The sequence below is a fragment of the Anolis carolinensis genome, unplaced genomic scaffold (assembly GCF_035594765.1).
Source record: "Anolis carolinensis isolate JA03-04 unplaced genomic scaffold, rAnoCar3.1.pri scaffold_8, whole genome shotgun sequence".
Taxonomy (NCBI): domain Eukaryota; kingdom Metazoa; phylum Chordata; class Lepidosauria; order Squamata; family Dactyloidae; genus Anolis; species Anolis carolinensis.
In genome coordinates this window covers 9716376-9741319 of record NW_026943819.1, presented here as the reverse complement: position 1 = coordinate 9741319, position 24944 = coordinate 9716376, and the positions used below count along the sequence as shown (strand labels likewise).

At 39.9% G+C, this 24944-nt stretch overlaps 1 long non-coding RNA gene across 2 annotated transcripts in view; it reads right to left on the bottom strand.

Moving 5' to 3' along the window:
- LOC103280530 (uncharacterized) overlaps positions 1 to 24589 on the bottom strand; it is a 118847-nt gene extending 94258 nt beyond the window's left edge. The window contains exons 1-2 of one of the 2 annotated variants that reach the window (XR_010000377.1): positions 23931 to 24589; positions 7865 to 7966 (exon numbers count right to left, since the gene is read on the bottom strand). This is a non-coding gene — a long non-coding RNA (uncharacterized LOC103280530). Of the gene's footprint in view, positions 1 to 7326; positions 7569 to 7864; positions 7967 to 23930 lie in introns of those variants that run through there. The other variant, XR_010000376.1, reaches the window with a different exon arrangement.
- Positions 24590 to 24944: the final 355 nt, after the last annotated feature.

The window sequence follows — 24944 nt, the reverse complement described above, 5'->3', positions numbered from 1 at the left end:
CCTGATCGCATGGTCTGCGGCCCCTCCCACAACAAAGATTTAAGGTAAAATTGCATACCGATAAACACATATACATTACATTAAGCTATTATATATATATAAAACAAGTAACTAGTGGATCCTTGAGAAGGTTGCTATTTCCAACATAACCCACCCTCCACCCCCATAAAATGGACTATCCTTCTCTCTCTGGTGCCCCCTTGTGGCCTCTGCCTGGATAATGGAACAGTATCCTATTTTCCTCATTACTGGTCTTTAGGGAGGATGTTGGGACTTTTTTTGACAAAAACATTGCATTTCAGTTCTTCTGGTTCCAATCCCCTCTTAATATGTGTCTAGATCACTAATTTCAAAAAACTAGACAAATGTATCTTTTGGTGTATTTATGCAAATGCAAAAGGCCATTCTTCCCCTTTCACATGTACCCCACAAATAAAAAGTTTATTCATGGGTTTATGCTGAAGCTCTAGACCAGAAGTGGGCACATTGCTGTGCCTGGGAAATACAGTCAACGGGCAGCCTGGAGGCATATTAGTACGGCATCCCATTGAGTTGCCCATGCCTTCAGGGCGATAAAAAGGGTGCTCACGCTAGTAATAATAATAATAATAATAATTATTATTATTATTATTATTATTATTATTATTAGTATTATTATTATTATTTTATTATTATTATTATTATTATTATTATTTAATAATAATAATAATAATAATAGTACGGATTTGCATCACTGCTAGTGTGACTGCCATGGAATAGGAATAAAGTGGCCATGATAACATCCTAGAAAATTAACGCATCCATGCTTTTCTTCCCAAGAATGAAACATAGGCGTAAGTTCCACATACCAGAGATATTTGCGATTGAGGTCATTAGTCTGTAATTTCAATATTTTGGTCTTAAAAACCCCAGCTTCTTTTTCATTCCATATTGTGGTCAAGCAACTCGAGAAAAGTAATGGATGACAAACACCGCCCGTAAGAGGACTCACGTTATTAGCCTAATGCATAGAGAGGAGTGATGCATTAAGGCATTAAGAAGCAAAACAATCACATTAAAGCTTGACAGAGTAAGCAGGAAAGAAAAGATGAGGACTGTAATGCAAACCATATGGCTCTTAATAGCTAATGCCTCCTTTAAGCCACTGAGTTAAAACAGGTCCTCCGTGTTAACCTCCATATTCAAAATATTGGAATCTTCCCCCCTTCCTTGCACCGTCCTCATTCAATAATTGTCCACCCCTCAATGAAGACCCCAGGACTACTACCTCTCTACCACACAACGTCCAAGCTGTATGTCAAACCAATTAAGCCAATGCCATTGTAATAAATGAGGGTTGTCAGTTACTCCCGCTCGAGACTCAAAGTATAGCTAATATTACTCAATATGCAGATGTTTTCCGTCTCTTTCCTCTTGGGGGAAAAAAACAATGTGCATGTTTAAATAGATTAATGATAAATTGGCAGATACTGTATGAAAGGGAGACTCAATAGGATGAAATGAGTGCGCACAGAAAACATGTGCCAAACATTTTTGAACAATGCAGTCTTCTTTGTTTTGATCATTTCGGAAATGGTTTTCTAGACCACACAGTCTAATCTCTTCTCGATCTGCCACACATACATACACACGGCAGATTGTTATAATTATTATTAAAACAACAACAACAACAACAAACAGGCTTTCTCCAAATCTTTAAAAAAAACTACTCGTAATCAGATGTATGACATGGATGGCAATACACTGTAGAATTAATGCAATTTGACAGCACTTAACTGTCTTGATGCAATGGAATTATGGGATATGCAGCTTTAAAATAAAGGTTTTCCCCTGACGTTAAGTCCAGTCGTGACCGACTCTGGGGGTTGGTGCTCATCTCCATTTCTAAGCCGAAGAGCCGGCATTGTCAATAGACACCTCCAAGGTCATGTGGCCGGCATGACTGCATGGAGCACCGTTACCTTCCCGCTGGAGCAGTACCTATTGATCTACTCACATTTGCATATTTTCGAAACTGCTAGGTTGGCAGGAGCTGGGGCTAACTGTAGGCGCTCATTCCGCTCCCAGGATTTGAACCTGCAACCTTTCGGTCTGCAAGTTCAGCAGCTCAGTGCTTTAACATACTTCGCCACCGGGGCTTTACATGGTCTTTATCTGGTGCCTCCCCAAACTACGACTCCCACAATTCCATAGCATCGAGCCTTTGGGTTTAAAGTGGTGTCAAGATTTATTCACCCTACAGTGTTGATTCAACAACAGGGACAAGAGACTGCGGCAAACCTAGACTCTAACTCTATCCCTACATCTGGGAGCAAAACTTAACAGTTACATACTGCAAGGGACAGCATCTCAAGCTCTGAAGATTACCTGGGAAGGAATCCCACTGGAGCATTGCAGCACACCAAAATACCTGGGAGTTACCCTGGACCATGCTTATAAGAAGCACTGGTTAAATCTCAAGCAAAAAGTGGGTGCTAGAAATAATATCATACGAAAGTCGACTGGCACAACCTGGGGATCACAACCAGACACAGTGAAGACATCTGCCCTTGCGCTTTACTAATCTGCTGCTGAATACACATGCCCAGTATGGAATATATCTTACCATGTTAAAACAGTGGATATGACCCTTAATGAGACATGCCACATTATCACAGGATGTCTGTGCCCTACACTGATACAGAAATTATACTGATTAGCCAGTATTGCACCACCTAATATCTGTTGGGAAGTAGCAACGTGTAATGAAAAGACCAAGGCATTGACATCTCTGGCTCATCCTTTGTTCGGATATCAGCCAGTATGCCAATACCTTAAATCAAGAAAAGCTTCCTAAGATCCACAGAGATACTTGCAAGAACAACTCAGCAAGTGAGAGTCCAAAAGTGGCAGGCTAAAACCTGGACTCCATGGCTGATACCAGATGAGAAACTCCCCCCTGGGCACACAGAAGACTGGGAAACTTGGAAGGCGCTGAACAGATTGTGCTCTGGCACCACGAGATGCAGAGCCAATCTTAGGAAATGGGGCCACAAAGTGGAGTCCACGACATGCGAGTGTGGAGAAAAGCAAACCACAGACAACTTGCTACAATGTGGTCTGAGCCCTACCACATGCACAATGGAGAACCTTCTCACAGCAACACCAAAGGTACTCCAAGTGGCCAGCTTCCGGTCAAAGGAAATTTGGCATAATGCCAAGTTTTTAACTTTGTTTACATTTTTAAATACATTATAAAACTGTATCTTCAATTTGCTTCTGACATCTATATATATAAAAGGGTAATGAAATTTTGGCCTAGGACAAAACAACAAAACTACACATCCCAGAAACACTAAACTTGGCAGCACAACCCCTCATCCATGCCTCTACATTCATACAACAAAAAGAAAAATAAAGTCCTAATTAGAGGGAGAGGAATAATAGTTTTTATCCAATTGCTGCCAGTTAGAAGGCTAAGCTCCGCCTACTTGGTCTCCTAGCAACCCACTCAGCCCAGGGGACAGGCAGAGTTAGGCCTCACTTAGGCCTCTTCCATACTGCCTATAAAATACTGATAATCTGATTTTAACTGGTTTATATGGCAGTGTAGACTCAAGGCCCTTCCACACAGCTATATAACCCATTTATAATGGACTTAATGTCAGGAGAAAACCTTTACCCTTTACCTTAACTACCACCAATTCCTCAATACTTTATTTCCCATACCACCATACTTTGCCACAGCAATGCATGGCCGGGCAAAGCTAGTGATAAATAAAATAACTACAGGGACCAATACTCACAATGTTAACATGAGTTTCCTCCAATGTGATATATGCCACTCTTTGCCAGAAATGCCACCCTACATTACACAAACAGGACAGTCTTTACATCGGAGGATTAATGGAACAAATCTGACAACAGAAATGGCAAAACCCCAAAACCAGTTGCTAAACAATTCAGAAAGACAAAGTGCTGAATTGAATTATAGTTACAAATTACAACCTTATTAGCTGAGGTAGGAACAAAGTCAACAGCTTCATGGCACAGCCATTAATACAAGAATCCTTACTACTACACTATAAAAAGAAGAATCTTCTCAGAGAGAGTTTTGAACCTTGGGAAACTAATTTTTGGTAAGCAGATTTATGACTTTCGCACATCAACACTACCGGATCGCAGTAAAGATCTGAAAACCCTGTATCACCTTACTCAAGCCCTTTTAAAAAAAAAAGGGCAAGGGTCATGATTTGCATCCTTTTGGATCCTATTACCTCCCATCCTACTCCCACAATTGGATAAATATGTTTTATACCCAAACATTTATTTTTACTCTGTGCTGCATCCAAAGAAGTAAGTTTATAAAGAACTATAAAGAAGCAAGAAATAAAAACCAGTTAGTCTTAAAGGTACGGCCACATTTTTTTTCATTTTTGTCTTTTTTAGGCTGCCAAGGCTACTTCTTTGAAGGCTTCCTAGAAAATCGGGGAACTCAACAGTCCCTCCAAGGCATTGCAGGGAAGTATTTAGGGAAGAAGTAACACAAAGCAGAACACACCACTGTTGCACCACATTTTATGCAGCATGTGAAGAGGAGGGGAGAAACATGAAATATGACAGATCTCAATTCTCCGTGAAGAAAGCAAGCAGAGATTTGGCATCATCCCCAGTGCTGGTGATGGAGCAATTCCACTGCTCCTGTGAAATGCTTCAGACCATATGTGATTAATAAAACAGCTGTGTGAATGGACCTAAATAATATTCACTAGTCCACATATGCAAATACATTATTTGTCCATCCTTCTTATCTTTGCAAAGTTCCAGCCAGGACTTCCAAAGCACCCAAAGTTTCCAACAAGAAAGGTCCAGTCAAGGAGAGGCAACTTTTGCTATCTCTATACTCCGTATTTCAAGGAGTATTTTTCCTGCATATTGCAACTCCCCAAAACCACGCCTGTGCATTTCTCATAAGTAAAAAAGGTAAAGGTTTCCCCTGACGTTAAGTCCAGTCATGTCCGACTCTGGGGGTTGGTGTTCATCTCCATTTCTAAGCCGAAGAACCGGCGTTGTCCTTAGACACCTCCAAGGACATGTGGCCACTGGCAAGACTGCATGGAGCGCCATTACTTTCCTGTCAAAGCGGTACCTATTGATCTACTCACATTTGCATGTTTTCAAACTGCTAGGTTGGCAGGAGCTGGGGCTAACAGCGGGTGCTCATTCCGCTCCCGGGATTTGAACCTATGACCTTTCGGTCTGCAAGTTCAGCAGCTCAGTGCTTTAACATACTTTGCCACCGGGGCTTTACATGGTCTTTATCTGGTGCCTCCCCAAACTACGACTCCCACAATTCCATAGCAAGTTCAGCAGCGCAGTTATTTAACTCACTGCACCACTGGGGGGCCCCTGTTTCTCATAGGGAAGGTGTTATAATTGTAACTGGGGCCGGGCTGTGGCGCAGGCTGGTTAGCAGCCAGCTGCAATAAATCACTCTGACCAAGAGGTCATGAGTTCGAGGCCAGCCCATGTCGGGGTGAGCACCCGACAATTAAAATAAAAAATAGCCCCTGCTTGTTGTTGACCTAAGCAACCCGAAAGATAGTTTATTTATTTATTTATTTATTTTTATAACTTTTATTTATGGTTATAGTGATATAATAAAAGGGGAGAGTCACATGTGATCACAAAAGCAGAAGAAAAATAATATTAAAGAAAAATAGTTTTATTTATTATTTAAACTCATATTTATTATTTAAACTTATATGCCGCCACTCCCCTAAGGCTCGGGGCGGCTTACAAGAAAGGCTAAAATCTAACAATTTAAAAACATCTTTAAAATATCTTTTAAAAAAATCTTAAAATCACTCCCCAGGGCTCTGAGTGGCTTACAAAACAGCTAAAATCTAAGCATGTTAAAAACAGCAATAGCGGAGATCAAAAGCCTGCCGAAACAGGTGTGTCTTACATGCCCTGCGGAAGACTGATAAGTCCCACAGGGCACGAACTTCAGGCAGCAGAGTGTTCCAGAGTGATGGCGCCACTGATGTAAAAGCTCTATGTCTAGTTGCTGTTAGGCGCAAGGTCTTAAAACTGGGAACTTCCAATAGATCTTGGTCCTCCGAACGGAGGGATCGATGGGGTTGGTAGGGGGTGAGGCGGTCCCTCAGGTACATTGGCCCTAGACCATGTAAGGCCTTGATGGTAAGCACCATCACTTTGAAAGTGATCCGGTGCTCAATTGGTAACCAGTGCAGCTGTAGTAGGATTGCATCTATCAAGTAGGAAAGTTGCATCTATCAAGTAGGAAATTTAGGTACCACTTATATGTGAGGAGGCTAATTTACAACACCATAAAAATAATCCAGCTGCCGTTGGAATGAGGAAGTGCCGTCGCAGTGGATGATGAAGCAGCTGCTCCCCCTGTGGCCGGAATCAAGCATACCCTCAGGAAGCTGGAGAAGGTTTAAATTGCCTCTGCGTCTGTCTCTGTTCTATGTTATATGGCATTGAATTTTTGCCTTATTTGTGTACAATGTGATCTGCCCTGAGACCCCTTCGGGGTGAGAAGGGCAGAATATAAATACTGCAAATAAATAAATAAATAAATAAATAATCTTTGAATCTCTATTTCCAATCTCTTCCTCCCCTTGGCAACCCTACAGCATTACATTGCTTGATTCCAAACCTCCGCTGTCTTCCCAGTTTGCACATTTTGAGTTTTCATTTCCTCATTCTGAAGCAAAAGCACTCTAACCAGGCATTTATTTGTATTTTGCATGCATTATTTGCCCAATATTGAGGCCCACTATGACATTTGCTGCTCTCCAGAACAATTATGATATATTGGCTTGGTTGGCTGCTAAATAAAATTCCCCTTTTAGAGTTCTTTTGGAAGGTGGGGTTTGCATAATCCAAATTACCTTAGATTTGGCCAAGGTCGCAATAGTACTTGCAATTATGCATACCAAGAACATGTATGAGTTTGCTCGTATTTGGCAACAGAACTCAGTGTAAACCAGATATGGGCACACTTGGGTCCTGCAGGTGTTTTGGACTCCAATTTTATCCAACTAAGGAAAGACTAGTGTTTTTAATCATATTTCAATTATACAAGATAGAAGAAAAAATAGAAAAGGGCCAACTTGCCATAATATTTTATGTTTTGCAACAAGCACACAAAGTGCCAACTCACCTTGGTGATTTCACTTGGATTCGTTTTCCCGGCAGGGACATTTTCTAATATTTTTCCTAAAGAAAGATGCCAAGTACTTTTTTTTGTCTTAATTGTTGAACTCTTCCTAGTCAAGCTGTAAGTAGCTAATAAATAAATTCCCATTTACCTACCTGTTGGAGTGATTCAGTAGACCTGGGCTGCTGATGTGCCACAGATAATAGTTAAGAGCTTTAAAGACTGACCTACACACACATGTGATAAATAGCATTGTCCTAGATACAATTGAAAACAGCTGACAAGAGCAGAACCAAGTTGGAGAGAAATGAAGCAATTATACAGTTTGAAAAAGTAAGAAATGACCAAAGCTGTAGTAAAAATATAAGAATTCCATTTGGAAGAAGGTTTTTAACCATTCCAAATAGATCTTGTTTGCCAATAAGAGACCAAAAAAAGGAAGAAAAAAATAGTTACAAGCATATATTCCTTCAGAGCTTTGTCTACATATTTAAGAATGTATGCATGCATGAAGGGCTTGAGTTTATTAATTGTAACACTTAAAATAGATAAATACAACTCATTTTTGCTGTTATATAACTTGAATCTTGAAGCATCAATTGGCATTCACACTATTTGAATAATCATAACCTTTTTTTTTTTTTTTTTTTTTTTGGTAAAGTATGATTTTCCTGAGAAGAGTTAAAAACTCACCTGAGTCAATCTTCTCCTTTGTGGTAAATATCCACTAGTATTCATGCAAGGCAGTTTAGGTTTCTCAGTTGTTAGACTGATGTCCCTGGTTTTCTCTTTGAACTGTTAGGAACAAAAATATGCCAATGCATAAATTATATAGCAGAATTTCAGAAGTGTTATTTCAGTTGCCCAAAAGGAAACATCTACTCTCCCATAAATATTGCTTTTAAAGCATTCTCTCCAAAGACCAAAAAAGTTGACATAGTTGATTTACTCACAAACTTCATGTATTCAGCATACAGGTACATTGATTATTGGTTCAAAGTTTAAACAGCCTGTTCTTTACGCATTCTGTTTCAGTCTCTTCTCTGTTGCATACAGACTAACACACACTTCTGATGCGTACTGTACTCAACTAACTTCTAGTGCATACTGACTATTTTACTATAGGATACGTAACTACTGACTGACTGATGCATACTGACTATTATACTAAACTGCACTGACTTCTAAAATGGAGTCTCAGTCTGAATAGTCCCAGATCTGGTCACATGGTCTGTCCCACAACCTTAAACAACATAGAGTTAAGGGGAAAACTGCATACTAATACAAGATAGTAAGCAGTCTCAATTATATACATAACTAGCTGTGCCCGGCCATGCGTTGCCGTGGCAAAGTGGTGGTGGTATTGGTTAAAAATTGTTGTGTAATTTTTATTTGATGTTATTTGTATTTTTAATTAATTTTATTGTAAGTTATCTTTTTATTTATTATATTTTATTATTTTCTTGTATTATTTTCTTGTATTATTTTTAGTTATTTTCTGTTATTATAGTATTTTATTGTATTAATTTTTTAGTGTTTTTTATTATTTTTTATTGGGTTGCTAGGAGAACAAGTTGGAGGAGCTTAGCCTTCTAACTGGCAGCAATTGGATAAAAGCAATTATTCCTCTCCCTCTAATTAGGACTTGATTTTTCTTTTCTTTTTGTTGTATCAACCTAGAGCCGTGGATGATGGGTTGTGTTGTCAAATTTCGAGGTTGGGTGGCCTGTAGTTTTGTTGTTTTGTCTGGTGCCATGATTCCATCACTCTTTTATATATATAAGATAAATAACTAGTATATAGGAGGCTTGTAGAAGGTTGCTATTTCCATCACACATTGGGCTTCATGTCCCCCTAAAATGGAGACTAATGAACCTAAATAGGCTGCGAAGAGATGGAATGTGATAAAATTGTTTCCTGCACACTTTGGAGAGCATGCAAAAAATAAACATTGTTAAGATAGTATTGCCTTCAAAAATCCTGAAGTAGGAAAGCAGTGCTAGCCTGAAAGGTATGTACAAATGCAGATATTTAAGATCTTTGGCTCTTCCAATATTTTTCCAAGAAAATAATTGAGAGGAAAGCTGGGTTTGTTAAGATTAGAACGACAATAAAATTTTGACTCTTGTTTCAAAATGGGATTTTAAGAGCCACTGAAGTTCATCTCTGATCCTGGCTTGGAAGAACTTCATTGACTTGCCTACTTGGAATTGCCTTTATCTGTCCTGCTGAATGAAAAACGGTACATAGGCATTGTGTGGTTTGTGAGGCGGTGCGAGCAACAACAACAAAGAAAATGTCCCCATGCAGAAGCATCTGTTAAAAGTGTCACTAACTTTCTCAATCAAATCTATCAGGAAAACTGGTGGCTTAAAAAAAAACTCATGTTAACACAAGACTGTTGATTCCACCAGGGAAAACAGATTGTTCTCACCATTTCTCACTGCAGCATTGTCACGCCATCCGCCAAGGAAACAGAGTCGCTAGCAAAAATAATGAAGTTTAAAAGCTATTTAAATCAGGGAAGGAAAGAGAGAGAGAGAGGCTCTATGCTATGGAAGATTAAAATGGCAAAATAGCAGAACTGAATAAAACGGGGAGACGTCTTCAAATAACTTCATTATCAAGTTGTAATGATCTCAGATTTCCCCCAAGACTTGTGAATCACCCGGTGTTCTTTGGAAAGAGAAATGGGATTTGGGCAGAGGAAAGAATGGGAGGGGTAAAAGGTATCCGAAGGCACATTAGCCTCCTAAATACTCCAACTCCTCCCTAAACCCAACCAGTGATGTTTGGTGGCTTACATATCTGTGACACAAATCATTTTTGACAAGTGTCCATCACTTTGATAGTGGGCCAATCATACGACCCCATTCCAGATGTCCCACCCTAGTACTTCGAGGCGATGGCACATCAGTTTCTTTTGACAGGTGTCAGTCACTTCAACAATGGCCCAATCATAACAACTAGACATGTCCAAAAAATTGTTTTGAATCGTATATCGGAATTATTTCAGATTGTTCTCGCTTTTTGATACGCATTCCGAGACATTGTCTTTCCACAGCGCAACCAGCAATGTAATTCGAACCATTGTTGGCCCATTCTCTAATTGTCTCTTAATGTTTCATTAATTTCCCCCCCCCTCCCAATTTTTTTTAATATATTTTTAAAAATATTTTAATTTTTTTTTTTTCATTTCTTCAACCTACCTTGAATGGGAGCTTAGCGCAGCCTAACATGGCTGCCGCTCCCCGGCCAATCAGAAGCTTCCATGATGGATGCAAAGGTGGGGGCTAACATCCTCTGCGTCCACATGGAAGATTGCCATACAAGCCCGGTGTGTAGTGATTGCGCATGCGCGTCCACCATTTTAGAAACATTTAGAATCATTACGAATTTTCGGAAATATCCGAAATTTTTGGGTTAAAAAATCGGAAATATTTTCTATATCGAAGCGCCAGCACCCCCTACTTTAGAAACGAGAATTGAAACATTTTTTTCATCGATCAGACATGCCTAATAACAACCATGCCAGATGCCCCATGCTACTACATTCAGGAGAGGAAGGGACATGGATCAGGTTTGGTAATTTTTGAGGATGGGCAAATCATATGATGCATTCTGAATGTCCCACCTTGGTACTTCCAGGAAAGGGTGGGACATCAATTATTTTTGACAAGTGTCAATCATTTTGACAATGGGAAAATCTGTTTGCCATTCTGTCTTTCATTCAGTTAAAATAAATGAGTTTTTTAAACCAGGATTTCTGAAGAAATGTGCAGATCCCAGATAGTGCTTCAGATAAAAAACGAACCAGTCCAAATTCTTCCTCTCACTTAGGTCTGTTACAGTAACTGGGTTCTTTTTAAGGAAGGTGGTGAACCTTCTTAAATTATTTTTCTATAGTGTCAAAATGTTTAAACCAGAACTGCGCATGAATAATGCACTCCTGCTAAAACTAAAAGTCTTCTGCAAATGTTTCCTTGGCTGCATTATGATCACATGAATATAGCAGGCAGTTCTCTTCTTGGGATCTTTTTCTCCATAGATAGCAGAACTTCACAATCCTCAGGAGCCCACACAGCCAGAATGGCTGGCTGGTGTCTGAAGGCATCTGTTCCAGTGTGTCTACACTTCTTGAGAGCAAAACACACTGGAAAAATAATAATAATAATAATAATAATAATAATAATAATAATAATAAAACTTTATTTATACCCCGCCACCATCTCCCCAATGGGGACTCGGGGCGGCTTACATGGGGCCACGCCCAAAACAATACAATGTAAACAGCATATAAAAGAACAGCACACCACAATACAGTAAACAATACAGTAAATAATATCCATTACAAAATAAAACAAGGAGACAATAAAAACAAGGGCAGACCACATGAACATTAAGTTAAAACTCGGGGTGAGAAAGACATAAAAATAAAAACCACAGCGAACAGGGTCATAAGGGAGTGGGGTATTCTGGAGGTTAGATATTAGGGGGAGCAACGGAAAAGAAATATAAAATGGTTACTCTCCAAAAGCGCAGCGAAAGAGCCATGTTTTCAAGTCTTTCTTGAAGGCTGCTTGTGTGGGGGCTTGCCTAATCTCCGCGGGCAGAGAATTCCACAATCGGGGGGCCACAGCAGAAAAGGCCCTCTCCCTTGTTCCCACAAGGCGGGTCTGGGATATCGGGAGTGGGGAGTGGGGAAAAATGAGTCAGTATATAAAAATTACAGAAACTTTCAAATTGTCACTGCTGTACACAGTATACAATATGTACAGGAAAGTAAATTAGGCAGCATAGTTTGATTTTTGTATTGGCAGGTAAATTTAAGAAAGTCTCGTCCATTGATCTACTTTAAAGGTCTTAATTACAAGAAAATACCTCTAAGGCTATAGATCCCACTTCATTGCCATGGCTCAATGCCATGGAATCCTGGGATGTGTAGTTTGGTGAGATTCCAGCACTCTTTGGCAAAGGTTAAAGGCCTTCTATAAAACTAAAGCTCTCGTGATTCCATGGCAGGTAAAGAGGTGTAATACGTTATTAATTCTATAGTGTAGATCAGTGGTTCCCAACTTTTTTTTTTTAATCAGGGACCCCTTTGACTAGAGTCCACTTTGATCTCCAACCACTCTCCAACATTTGGTTTGGTTATTTGGGGTGCTGATTCAGAAAATTGCATTGGATAGACCACATCAGCTCTGGTTTCTGATACAGAAAATATGCCATTCAATAGTCGCCGTCTGCTTGCCAACAGAAAACCATATTTAATAATCTAGACCTGATGTGGTCTATCCAATGCAATTTTCTGAATCATCACCCCAAATAATCCCAGAAACAGGATTAAAAATGAAGACACCAAGGCATCCCTGCTTCCAGACACCACATGAAACTGCTGTGCTTAAGGGGAGGGAGGAAGAGGAGAAGCAGCAGTCAGGAGGCTTGTTGTTGGACCTTTTGTGGGTAGTCAGCCTCTCCCTTCTCGACATGCCCATTGCCTTTGCACTATAATAATAATAATATAATAATAACTTTATTTTTATACCCCGCCCCATCTCCCTGAAGGGACTCGGGGCGGCTTACATGGGGCCTTGCCTGACACAACAGTATAATAACAACAGCAAAACAATAAAACAAGTACAACAAATATCCCAACAATAAAACATCAACATCAATAAAACAGTCATAAAAATCCACATACAGCATAAAATGTTAAAAACAGGAGACTAATACATGGATCTGGGCAAAGTGCAGAATATTTCAAAATGGGGAGAGGTAGTTTCACAGCTAAAATGGTCAATAAAGTGCAATGTAATATGGCAAAGCATCAATGATGGAGCTATTGCTGAACGGGCAGATAAATCAAACCTACAATGATTAATCATCGAAGGCCTTTTGGAAGAGGCAGGTTTTTAGGCTCTTCCAGAAGGAAAGGAGGGTAGGGGTCTGCCTGATCTCCTTGGGGAGCGAGTTCCAAAGCTGGGGGGCCACGACGGAAAAGGCCCTCTCCCTCGTCCCCACGAACCACGACTGCGAGGGTGGTGGAAGTGAGAGAAGGGCCTCCCCCGACAAGCGAAGAGGGTTTCATGAGACTAGTTGTAGTAACGGTGTAGTAACAGTGAGGTTGCGGACCATATTTTGTTCTTGGGAACCACTGATGGTCCATGAATCACAGGTTAGGAACCACTGGTCTAGATGAACCCTGAAAAGACATTTAAGAAACATTACAGTTTGCCTCTGCAGTATCTTCTGCAAATCTTGTCATTTTGAGAAGCAGGGTGTCTTTGTATTTTACTTTTCAACACTTATCTGTTTTGGAAATGGGCACTCTAGAAGTTACATAAAAATTAAATCTTGTTTGAATATCTAATACTGCAGGATGTGGAACACCTTCAACATTTTTCATGCCATGCTGGCATGCTTGGTCTGCAGCCTCAAGTGGCAGAATATATTCCGTTAACTCTCTTTTCTCTCTCTCCAGGATTCAATTAAATGTCTAAAACAGCCACTAGGTGGGAGGCTGCACTAATTTTTTGTGGCCCCAGATTCAGATAAGGGACCACAATTGGGGCTGCAACCCATAGTTTAAGAGGCTTTGGCTTGAGCAGTTGGACTGCCATAAGACTGCAGAGTAGTGTAATAAAGTCCTAAGTGAACAGACAGCTGTGGCAACACAAAGGACATGGAGGAGGAAGAGGAGGAGAAAGGCTCCTCCAACAAACAAATCAATGTGCCTTTGTATGTTCCACATTACTGCCCACCCAGTTTTGACCTGACTCCTCTCCTCTTCCATGGGCCAGTATGTTTGAAATTAAGTATTTCATAACTGAGACTCCGGAGTCAGCTTTGGGTTTTTTTTGTAGGGAAAGGTTGGGAACCACACACCCAAAACATGTCAGCTTCCAGATGCAGCTCGCAGGCTGCCAGTTGGCCATACATTCAACTGAGAAGACGGTGGAAGATATGTGAAGAAAACCTTGATGTGTCCAAGACGGAGGAAGCAAAGTATGCATGAGCATGGATCCTGGCAGCAGACCTTGTTTCCCCTTGTTGCCAAGAAACTTTAGCTGCCGCAGGTGCAAATAGTTTTCCGACTCTGGCTCATTAAAATATGAATTTTGCAAAGGGGGATTTGGTTCAAACATCTGGGAATCTGGATTTGGGGGTAGTGAACTGGACGCAGAGATGTGTGCGCAAAGAGAAGTGCATATTGTACATACTTACATACATGAGCATACAAGGCCACCGCTGTGTCCAAGTGGCCCGATTCCAAGGACCCCGGACATTGTCAGAGAGCGACCATGGTGGGAAAGTAACCCAAGGATGCCAAACAACAGGAAATTACCCAAAGAGTCTGTCAGCACAATCAACTGCTATTTTCATTGTTCTTTGGCAAATTTATACACAGTCAGGAACACCTGGGCTGGCAAGCGGCCCAGCTTTGACTAATTGCCAGGGGAGAGGAGCAGTGATTTGTCTTCGGTAGGGTTTCCTACCCTCGCTCCTCCAAACATGTGGTTTCACTTTCCCCCTCTCTCTGCAGGAAATGGCAGGACAGTGAAATGCAGAATAAATGAGTTCGATTCCAAGAGGTTGCCTCCTTGGAGGCTGCTCCAAAAATAACTGTCTTGTGAAACCCTGTTAATAACCGAGACTCTATATACTGTCTTCGGCAAACAACATTTCAAAGGCACACTGTTTCTTGCGTCCATGGGCCCCCGTGTAAATCCAAAACAATAGGGGAAGAGGAAGAAAAGCCAAACCAAACTATAAGGATCCTCAAAGCTGAGACTATCTACCTTCAGAAAAAGGGAAAAAATGGGTCAACAAGGCTGCTTTGGATGCAAACATGCCTCGTTTTGTTGCTATATGCCAGGGGTCCCCAAACTACGGCCCGGGGGCCACATGCGGCCCATTGAAGCCATTTATCCGGCCCCCATGGCACAAAGGCTGAAGGGGTTGAGCTAAATGGCCCAAGGGTTCTCTTCCAACCCTATTATTATTATTATTATTATTATTATTATTATTATTATTATTATTATTATTATGACACAGCAAACAAGATAGATATGCTGGATTATTATTATTATTATTATTATTATTATTATTATTATTATTATTATTATTATTATTATTCGGTGACCACCTGGCCAACTATAGTCCGGCCCTCCAATGGTCTGAGGGATCATGAACTGGCCCCCAGTTTTAAAACTTGGGGACCTCTGCTATATGCCTTCAGGTCATTTCCAATTTACAGCAACCATATGGTGGACCTATCACTGGGATTTCTCTGCAAAGTTTATTCAGAAGTGGTTTACCTTTGCCTTCTTCTAAGGCTGAGAGATTGTGACTTGGCCAATAGCCAAGCAGGGATTCGAACCCTGGTCTGCAGAGTCCTAATAGAATGCTCAACCCATTACACCATGCTGGGTCCAACGTTTCGCAGATGGAAAGCAGAACATATACTGTATATACTCAAGTATAAGCCAACCCAAATATAAGCCGAGGCACCTAATTTTACCACAAAAAAACTGGGAAAACATTGACTCCAGTATAAGCCGAGCATGGTAAAATTCAGAAATAAAAATAGATACAGTAGAGTCTCATTTATCCAACACTCGCTTATCCAATGTTCTGGATTATCCAACACATTTTTGTAGTCAATGTTTTTAAAACATCGTGATATTTTGGTGCTAAATTCGCAAATACAGTAATTACTACATAGCATTACTGCGTATTGAACTACTTTTTCTGACAAATTTGTTATTAAACACGATGTTTTGGTGCTTAATTTGTAAAATCATAACCTAATTCGATGTTTAATAGGCTTTTCCTTAATCCCTCCTTATTATCCAACATATCCAACATATCCGCTTATCCAACATTCTGCTGGCCTGTTTATGTTGGATAAGTGAGACTCTACTGTACGAATAAAATTACATTAATTGAGGCATCTGTAGGTTAAATGTTTTTGAATATTTACATAAAGCTCAAATTTAAGATAAGACTGTAACTCTGATCAAATCATTATTCTCATCTTCTTCAATGTAAATGTGCTTATGTATCCTTTTAATAATAATAGAGTAAAATAATACATGTAATAACAATAATAATAAATACAGGAAAATAATACATGTAATAATAAATAGAATAACATAATAAATGCAATAATAATAGTAAGATCAGAATGAAATAATAAATATATTAATAATAATAAAAATCGAGTAAAATAAATGTAATAATAGCAACAATAATAGATAAAAATAATAAATGTGATAATAATAAGATCAGAGTGAAATAATAAATGTATTAATAATAAAAAATAGAGTAAAATAAATGTGATAGTAGCAAAAATTATAGAGAAAAATAATAAATGTAATAATACCAATAATAATAGAGAAAAATAATAAATGTACCATATATTCTCGAGTATAAGCTGAGCCAAATATAAGCCAACCAGGACCCTCACCAGAGTATAAACCGTGGGGGGCTTTTTCAGTCTTGAAAAAAGGCTTATACTCGAGTATATACAGTATGTCAAAACAACAGCAGAGTCTGGCCAAAATGGCAAACATTATTAATAATGAAGAACATACATGATAGTGTTGTCATGCCACAATGACCCCCCACAAAAAAATCTAAAGTTCGACAAGGGCTCCACAATATATATATATATATATATATATATATATATATATATATATATAATACTTTTTCAAACTTTCACTGATCTGCAGCAGCAGAGACTGGGAACAAACTGGCAGCGGCTTCACCCTCTCTCCCCCTCCCAATGCTTTATTGTTCTAACACTTTAATAAACTGTATCTATTTTTCTGACTTTCTGTGTAAATTATATCCTTCTTTGTATTCTATTTCTTTTATATAAAACTAGCATTGCCCGGCCACGCGTTGCTGTGGCTTATGCTTTCAGAGTGTTGCTTTTTATTTACTGTCCTGATTTTAGAGATTATATTGTTCTATATTATTATACCACAGTAATTATTACATATTATATTTATAATTTTATATTATCTGCTTAGAACTTGATTATATGAGGCCCCTTCTAAAATGCACACTGAAGTGGATTATATGGCAGTGTGGAGTCCAGATAATCCAGTTCAAAGCAGATAAGATTATAAATGGGTTATATAGCTGTGTGGAAGGGCCTTGAGTCTACACTGCGATATACTGTAATCCAGTTAAAATCTGATAATCTGTATTTTATAGGCATTGTGGAAGAGGCCTAAGTGAGGCCTAACTCTGCCTGTCCCCTTGGCTGAGTGGGTTGCTAGGAGACCAAGTGGGCGGAGCTTAGCTTTCTAACTGGCAGCAATTGGATAAAAACTATTATTCCTCTCCCTCTAATTAGGACTTTATTTTTCTTTTCTTTTTATTGTATGAACGTAGAGGCATGGATGAGGGGTTGTGCTGCCAAGTTTAGTGTTTCTCGGATGTGTAGTTTTGTTATTTTGTCCTAGGCCGAAATTTCATTACCCTTTTATGTATAAACTTCCTTATGAAATGTAGCAAGATGTAGCCCAGAGACAGTCACCTCCCCTTAATCCCACTAAGGCATTTTCCTGAAAACAGGAAGGATGTTTCCCAGCCAGGCAGTCATTATATCCCATTGTTCGTGCATGCAGAGATAGTTTCCCGTGTCAGCCCAGATAAACACAGAATTATTTGTATAGCTAAATGGTACACTTGAGGCTGAGAGATTGCTGACCGTAGAAACAGAAGTTCAGAGTATGTATATTTATTAAACCTTTTTATTGACAGACCAGCCCTTAATTCTCTGGGATCATTATAATTTATTTTAGGAGCTTCATGCCTTTGTCTGCAGAAGCTCCTATCTTTCTCACACTTGGAACTGGAATTGGAGCTTATTATCATTTCTTTAGCACTGTATTTGCAAATTACACCTCTTTCCAGGGGGTGTTTCCATCAGCTGATTGACTTGCGAACTGGCCAATCCTGAGCTGTAATTTCCCCACCCGAAGGCAGCGATGTCAGCAGTGCCCTCAACCAATCAGGGCACAGATCCAGACCAGTCCCTCTCTCAGCCAATCAAGGAGGAGAGCAGGAGTTTTGAATAGCTATCTATATATATAAAAGAGTGATGGCATCACGGCAGCAGACAAAACAACAAAAGTAAACACCCCACAACCTCGAAAATTGACATCACAACCCCTCATCCATGCCTCTAGGTTGATACAACAAAAAGAAAAGAAAAATAAAGTCCTAATTAGAGGGAGAGGAATAATTGTTTTTATCCAATTGCTGCCAGTTAGAAGGCTAAGCTCCACTCACTTGGTCTCCTAGCAACCCACTCAGCCCAGGGGACCTTTTATCTTAACTACCACCAATTCCTCAATACTTTATTTCCCATACCACCATACTTCGCCACAGCAACGCGTGGCTGGGCACAGCTAGTCAAACTATATATCTTGTTCTCTCTGTATGTTTTATGCTTGTACCTTTGAAGCATCATGCTTGTACCTGCATCCCTTTCGGTCGAATTGAATAAACCTCTGTGGCTTGTCTTCAACCTGGTGAGTGTTTATCTCTTTTAGCCCATTTGGTTTAGCTTGTGCTCACCGGACATGGATCCTTGTATCCGCGGTCCTAGTTACCCACTACTGTAGGAGATGCTGCAGCAGCTTGCTTTTGCCTGAGCCAACTGGGAAGAACAAGATACTGGGTTTTTTCCTCTTCTCTTTGCAAAATTCATTGAGTGTAAAGTGTAGTTTGAACTCATCTTGCACCAACTGAAATAAGCTAAAGAAGAAAATGGTGGTGATAGAAAAACTGGGTAATTTTTAGAGTATCTGCAAAAATTGGGATTGTCCCAATTCAGTTTCATCAAGCAGTGCTCTTAAGTCCAGCCAGTATGAATTGCTTTTTATCATCATGTTTTCCTTGTCTGTCCAATGCAAAATAAGTCCACTGGTGAAAGGACTCCAGTTTGAGCTCAGGACAATTGTTCCCCCTTTTGAGGGGATCCAAACTAAATTTCTTAAAGATATAATCTGTGTTTCAAGCTGTTGTGCCCCATGAAATCCTACAATTAAGTCAGGACCAATCTCTGTAGAGGTTCATGCAGAATTTATAAGACACCTTTTTGGCTGAGGCTAATTGTTTTCTCTGTGGGACTGGCTCTGCTGACCTTTGCAGACACCTTTCAAACCAAATGGAAAAGGAGACTGTATGAGAAAATATGAAACCCTGGATTTATTCTCAGAGATCTGCCACCTCTTCACTATTCCAAAACAGAAGCTAAACCTTTCAGCTGTGAATCTAGAATTTAGAACTGCAAAATTCTGCAAAAACATTTATGTTTGGCCATTGTATACCCTAGTTTCAGAGAAAATGAGAGGATCCTAGTGCCCATTTATTATGTATCAAAGTTGACTATTCCCAAATTCAGGATACCTTTTGCATTAGCTACATCCAATGCTTTGCCATCAACAACCCTGGAAAGATTTTTTTTTATCGTGTCAGAAGCAACTTGAGGACATACTGCTTCTGGTGTGAGAGAATTGGCTGTTTACAAAGACATTGCCCAGGGGATGCCCAGATGTGTTACCATCCTGCTGGGAGGCTTTTCTCACGTCCCCGAAAGCTAGAGCTGACAGACAGAAGCTCACCCTGTCTCGTGGATTTGAACCACCAACCTTCAGGTCAGCAGTTCAGCCAGTGCAAGGGTTTAATCCATTGCACCTCTGCAGCTCTTCATCCCTGGAAAGATGAGCCAGGAGGACATTCTGTGAAGAAGGGAGCAGAGACAGCCAGCTATATCTTATTTAAAAACTCCTTTTATTGTGATATTTACATAATTTCTCTTGCACCATTTTAACCAAAAAGAAATCTTGCTGAATCAGAAGATTTTGCTATATTTTGTCCAATTATAATTAAATAATTGCAGCTTAAATGGCTTGATTTTGCCCAGTTTTGATGATTTGTCACAAGCCATCGGTTAAATGGGATTTCACTAGTCCACAAGGATTATGATTATGTTATAATTCAAAATAAATGTATTTACTCATTTGTTTGTTTACTCAATGGCCTACCTTTCTCTTTGTACAGGACCCAAGGCAGCTTATGATTAATTAAAAACAGGTCACTACTGGAAAAAATATTTACACAAAAGTTTTTTAAACAACATTAAAACTTAGCTACAAATACGAAGTTGAAACAATATCAAGCACAATGACATGTACTGATGAGAGTGTTGGACTAGGATTCTGGAAGAGCAGGGGCTGAGGTTGTTGTTTGACCTTGAAAACCCACTGGGTGAACCTGGGCAAGTCACACTCTCTCAGCCTCGGAGGAAGGCAGAACTCCTCTGAACAAATCTTGGTAGGAAAACTCAATGATAGAGTTGCCATAATTTGGAAATGACTTGAAATTATGCTGCGCAATGGCATAACAAGTATATTCTGCATAAGAATAAAAAAAGCCTTTACCTGCTGGTGAAAGGAGAAAAGAGAGTAGACTGCAAGATCTTAATACAGTAGAGTCTCACTTATCCAACATAAACGGGCCGGTAGAATGTTGGATAAGTGAATATGTTGGATAATAAGGAGGCATTAAGGAAAAGTCTATTAAACATCAAATTAAGTTATGATTTTACAAATTAAGCACAAAACATCAGGTTATACAACAAATTTGGCAGAAAAAGTAGTTCAATATGGACTAATGTTATGTTGTAATTACTGTATTTACGAATTTAGCACTAAAATATCACGATGTATTAAAAACATTGACAACAAAAATGCGTTGGATAATCCAGAACATTGGATAAGCGAGTGTTGGATAAGTGAGACTCTACTGTATTTGAGAACCTCTGAAGATGTTAAAATTCAGAATGGTAGTGAGAGATATCATCTTTCAAGTAGTATTTAATAATACTCCTCCTTATGCATCATAGTATACTTCACCTTCATTTTTAAATTTACTCTGCCATACTTTGTAATATGTGTTGGTTGGCCATTGGCCAAAACAAAACGATCTGTCCAGCTTTGATTTCAAGCTTTCCTTGTTTGCCCAATGCAAGAAAAAGAAGCCGAGTGGCACAAATGTAAGCTTCTGACATATCTGCCCCGGATCCAACCTCTGTTCATGGATCAAGTAGCCAACATTGGGAAGTCGTGATATAAACCATACCGCTGTCGTAAACAAATCAATCTGAAGTCTTAAAATATGACATAATTAAGTGAAAGAGCAGAATCAGCCGAAGGAATGAAGCAATGGGAGTAGAAGTCGATTTAGAACAGGAGAGCATCGCAGCTTTCATTGTTCAGAATTGGGAAAAAGAGGGATAAAGGTTTTCCCCCTTCTCTCCCCACCTTCTGCTTTCCTAGTGGTATGTTAACCTTAAAAATATGTTCTGAAGTTAAAGGAACAAGCTGTCATTTTAGACAGGTGGTTCTCGTAAAGAGTCGATCTTTTACAGCAAAGTCTTGCAATGTCAAAGCCGCCCGTCTCAGCGGAGATAAAGCTACAAGGCAGGTGATTGTGCCGTTTCTCCTGTTCTCTTTCAGGGGCTTTCCAAGGGTCTGATCCAAGACTGAAGGGGAGCAGGGAATTAAAGTGGGGTTTCTCTCTTGGAGGGGCACTTGTAAAGACACTGAGACATTTCAGAGGGAAAAACCAGACAAATGTGGCCAAGCAGCATCAAATTGTATTCAAAGGGATAATTGTTATTCTTGGGGAACAATATACAAGCCAGGAGATGCTACAGCAGTTTGCTTTTGCCTGAGTCTGCGAGGAAGGTCCATCCTCTCCTCTTCCTCCTCCTGAGTTATGTGAGAAACATTTTTCTCTTTCATATCCAGAGACAAATAATATTAATAATATAATAATAATATCACTTTATTTATATTGCACTCTATCTGCCAGACGGGACTCAGAGCGGATTACAACATACACAGATAGGCAAACATTCAATGCCTTTTAATACAGTGGAATCACAATGTATATATATATAAAAGAGTGATTGCATCAGGGCAGCGGACAAAACAACAAAACTACAGGCCCCCCAACCTCGAAATTTGACAACACAACCCATCATCCACGGCTCTAGGTTGATACAACAAAAAGAAAAGAAAAATAAAATCCTAATTAGAGGGAGAGGAATAATTGTTTTTATCCAATTGCTGCCAGTTACAAGGCTAAGTTCCGTCCACTTGGTCTCCTAGCAACCTACTCAGCCCAGGGGACAGGCAAGGTTAGGCCTCACTTAGGCCTCTTCCACACATTATCTAATTTGCACTGGATTATATGGCAATGTAGACTCAAGGCCCTTCCACACAGCTATATTACCCATTTATAATCTTATATTATCCTAACAGATGGCCATCCAGCCTCTGCATAATAATGATAAAGAAGAAAATGATGATGATGATGATGATGATGATGATGATGATGATGATGATGATAGAAGCATAGAATCCAAGAGTTTGGAGAGACCCCTAAGGGCCATCCAGCCCAACCCTTTCTACTATGCAGCAGGACACAATCCAAGCATTCACAACACATGGACAACATATAAATACTATTCAATACTACACCGGGACATAGACCCCCCTCTATCCTCACCACTTTCACAGTACACAAACAACCAAATGCATACTAAACATAAAGACAACCATACAACAGACATTCAATACCACCACTAGCTCAACAAATTCTCACCAACACCACCAGACAACCCCACAGCAACGCGTGGCCGGGCACAGCTAGTGACATACAAATACACAAAACAAAGGTAAAGGAATCTCCTTTCATCTCCAGCTTTCTGGAGGTGGTGCTCAACTCTGGCCATGGGGAGGTGCTTTTGTTCCATTTCCAAGCTGAGGAGCCTGTTGTCAGTAGACACCTCCTGGTCATGTTGCTGGCATGGTTGTATGGGGGCCTTTATTACCATCCCACCAAAGTGGTATCTATTGATCTACTCACATTTGCATGTTTTCGAACTACTAGGTTGGCAGGAGCTAGGGCTAACAGCGGGAGTTCACCCCGACTCACGGCTTTGAACTGCCAACCTTTAGATCAGCAGATTCAATAGTTCAACGGTTTAACCTGTTGCACCACCATGGCCCACAAACTGGAACATCAATTCCCCACCATATATGGACAGTTATGAGATCTGTAGCTAAAGATCTGCAAACATGTACTCTGTGTATGGAGTTAAACTGTTGCAATTCAGCCATGGCAGTTAAAGTGGTGTCAAACTGTATTCAATATATATATACCCTGTCCAATATATATATACCCTGTCCTTCTCACCCCGAAGGGGACTCAAGCACATAGATGGAAAACATTCAATGCCGATTATACAATTAGAAAGGACAGACAACACAGACAGAGGTAATAGCAGTTTTCCTATCTTATTTCCGACATCTGGGAGGCTGTGCTGGACTCTGGGTGTGCTGTGGCTCCATCTCCATGCCAAGGAGCTTCCTCTTGATCGATGTCCTTAAGGGTGCCTTTATTACCTCCCCACTAAAAGCGGTACTTATTTATCTACTTGCATTTCTGCTTTCAACCTGCTAGGTGGACAGGTGAGCTAGGGCTAATGGCAGGTGCTCACCCCAACCCGGACCCGGACTGCTGACCTTCTATAAGCAGGATCTTTCTGCAGCACGGTGGTTTAGCCTGCTGTGCTAAGCTCTAAGTGATCAAAGGCATTTGTGGAAGGGCAGATATTTTTTAAATTAGTGTAAAATCCAGACATTATTTCTGATTCCTTTCCTACCCGTCTCTGGCAGAGAAGTTGCCATATGCTGGATAAACAGACTGAACTGCTGAGTGGGGAAGATGTCTGCACTGAAATAGACACCAACCTTCTGGTTGGTATCTAAACATAGCTCACACTTGGAGGATTGATCCCTGCTTGTATCACAGGTTGCAGACAGACTATTGCTTGTTCAAGAGTCAGAAGGGGTTTTAAGACTGGTGCCGCTTCTTTTTCAGAACATCTTCAGTATATATTGCAAATGAAAGTATAGAAATGACATGACTATCTTTGGTGAGAGAGTTCTTGAGACAGTTTAATAAGATTCCAAAAAGATGTAATGTGTCTAGCTCTACTTTATTGTTACCCAACAATTTATTTTGTGTTCTTATTTTGCTTGTTAATGTTTGTTGGATTAGAATAAAATGATTTTTTTACGAAAAAGAAATTCTAGAAGTGGCTGGCCACTAGATGTGGTTGGACTAGACTGCTTATCACTTCTCACCACTGGCAAGAGCTGCTGGGATTTTCAGTCCAACAACATTCTGATATTGCTTAGCCAAGGCTTCAGTTTCTATCTGTGAAGTGTTGAGGGTTATGGCTCTAAATTGCGCCATATTAAAGCCATAGAGGTAGAGTCTTCAAATCTATATATATATAAGAGTGATGGCATCAGGGCAGCGGACAAAACAACAAAACTACAGGCCCCCCAACCTCGAAATCTGACAATACAACCCATCATCCACGGCTCTAGGTTGATACAACAAAAAGAAAAGAAAAATAAAGTCCTATTTAGAGGGAGAGCAATAATTGTTTTTATCCAATTGCTGCCAGTTAGAAGGCTAAGCTCTGCCCACTTGGTCTCCTAGCAACCGATTCAGCCCATGGGACAGGCAGAGTTAGGCTTCACTTAGGCCTCTTCCACAGATTATCTAATTTGCACTGGATTATATGGCAGTGTAGACTCTACTTCCCTCCAACAGACAAAAAAAAACCAATCAGAAATATTGTATATTCACAAGCTTTACAAAATAA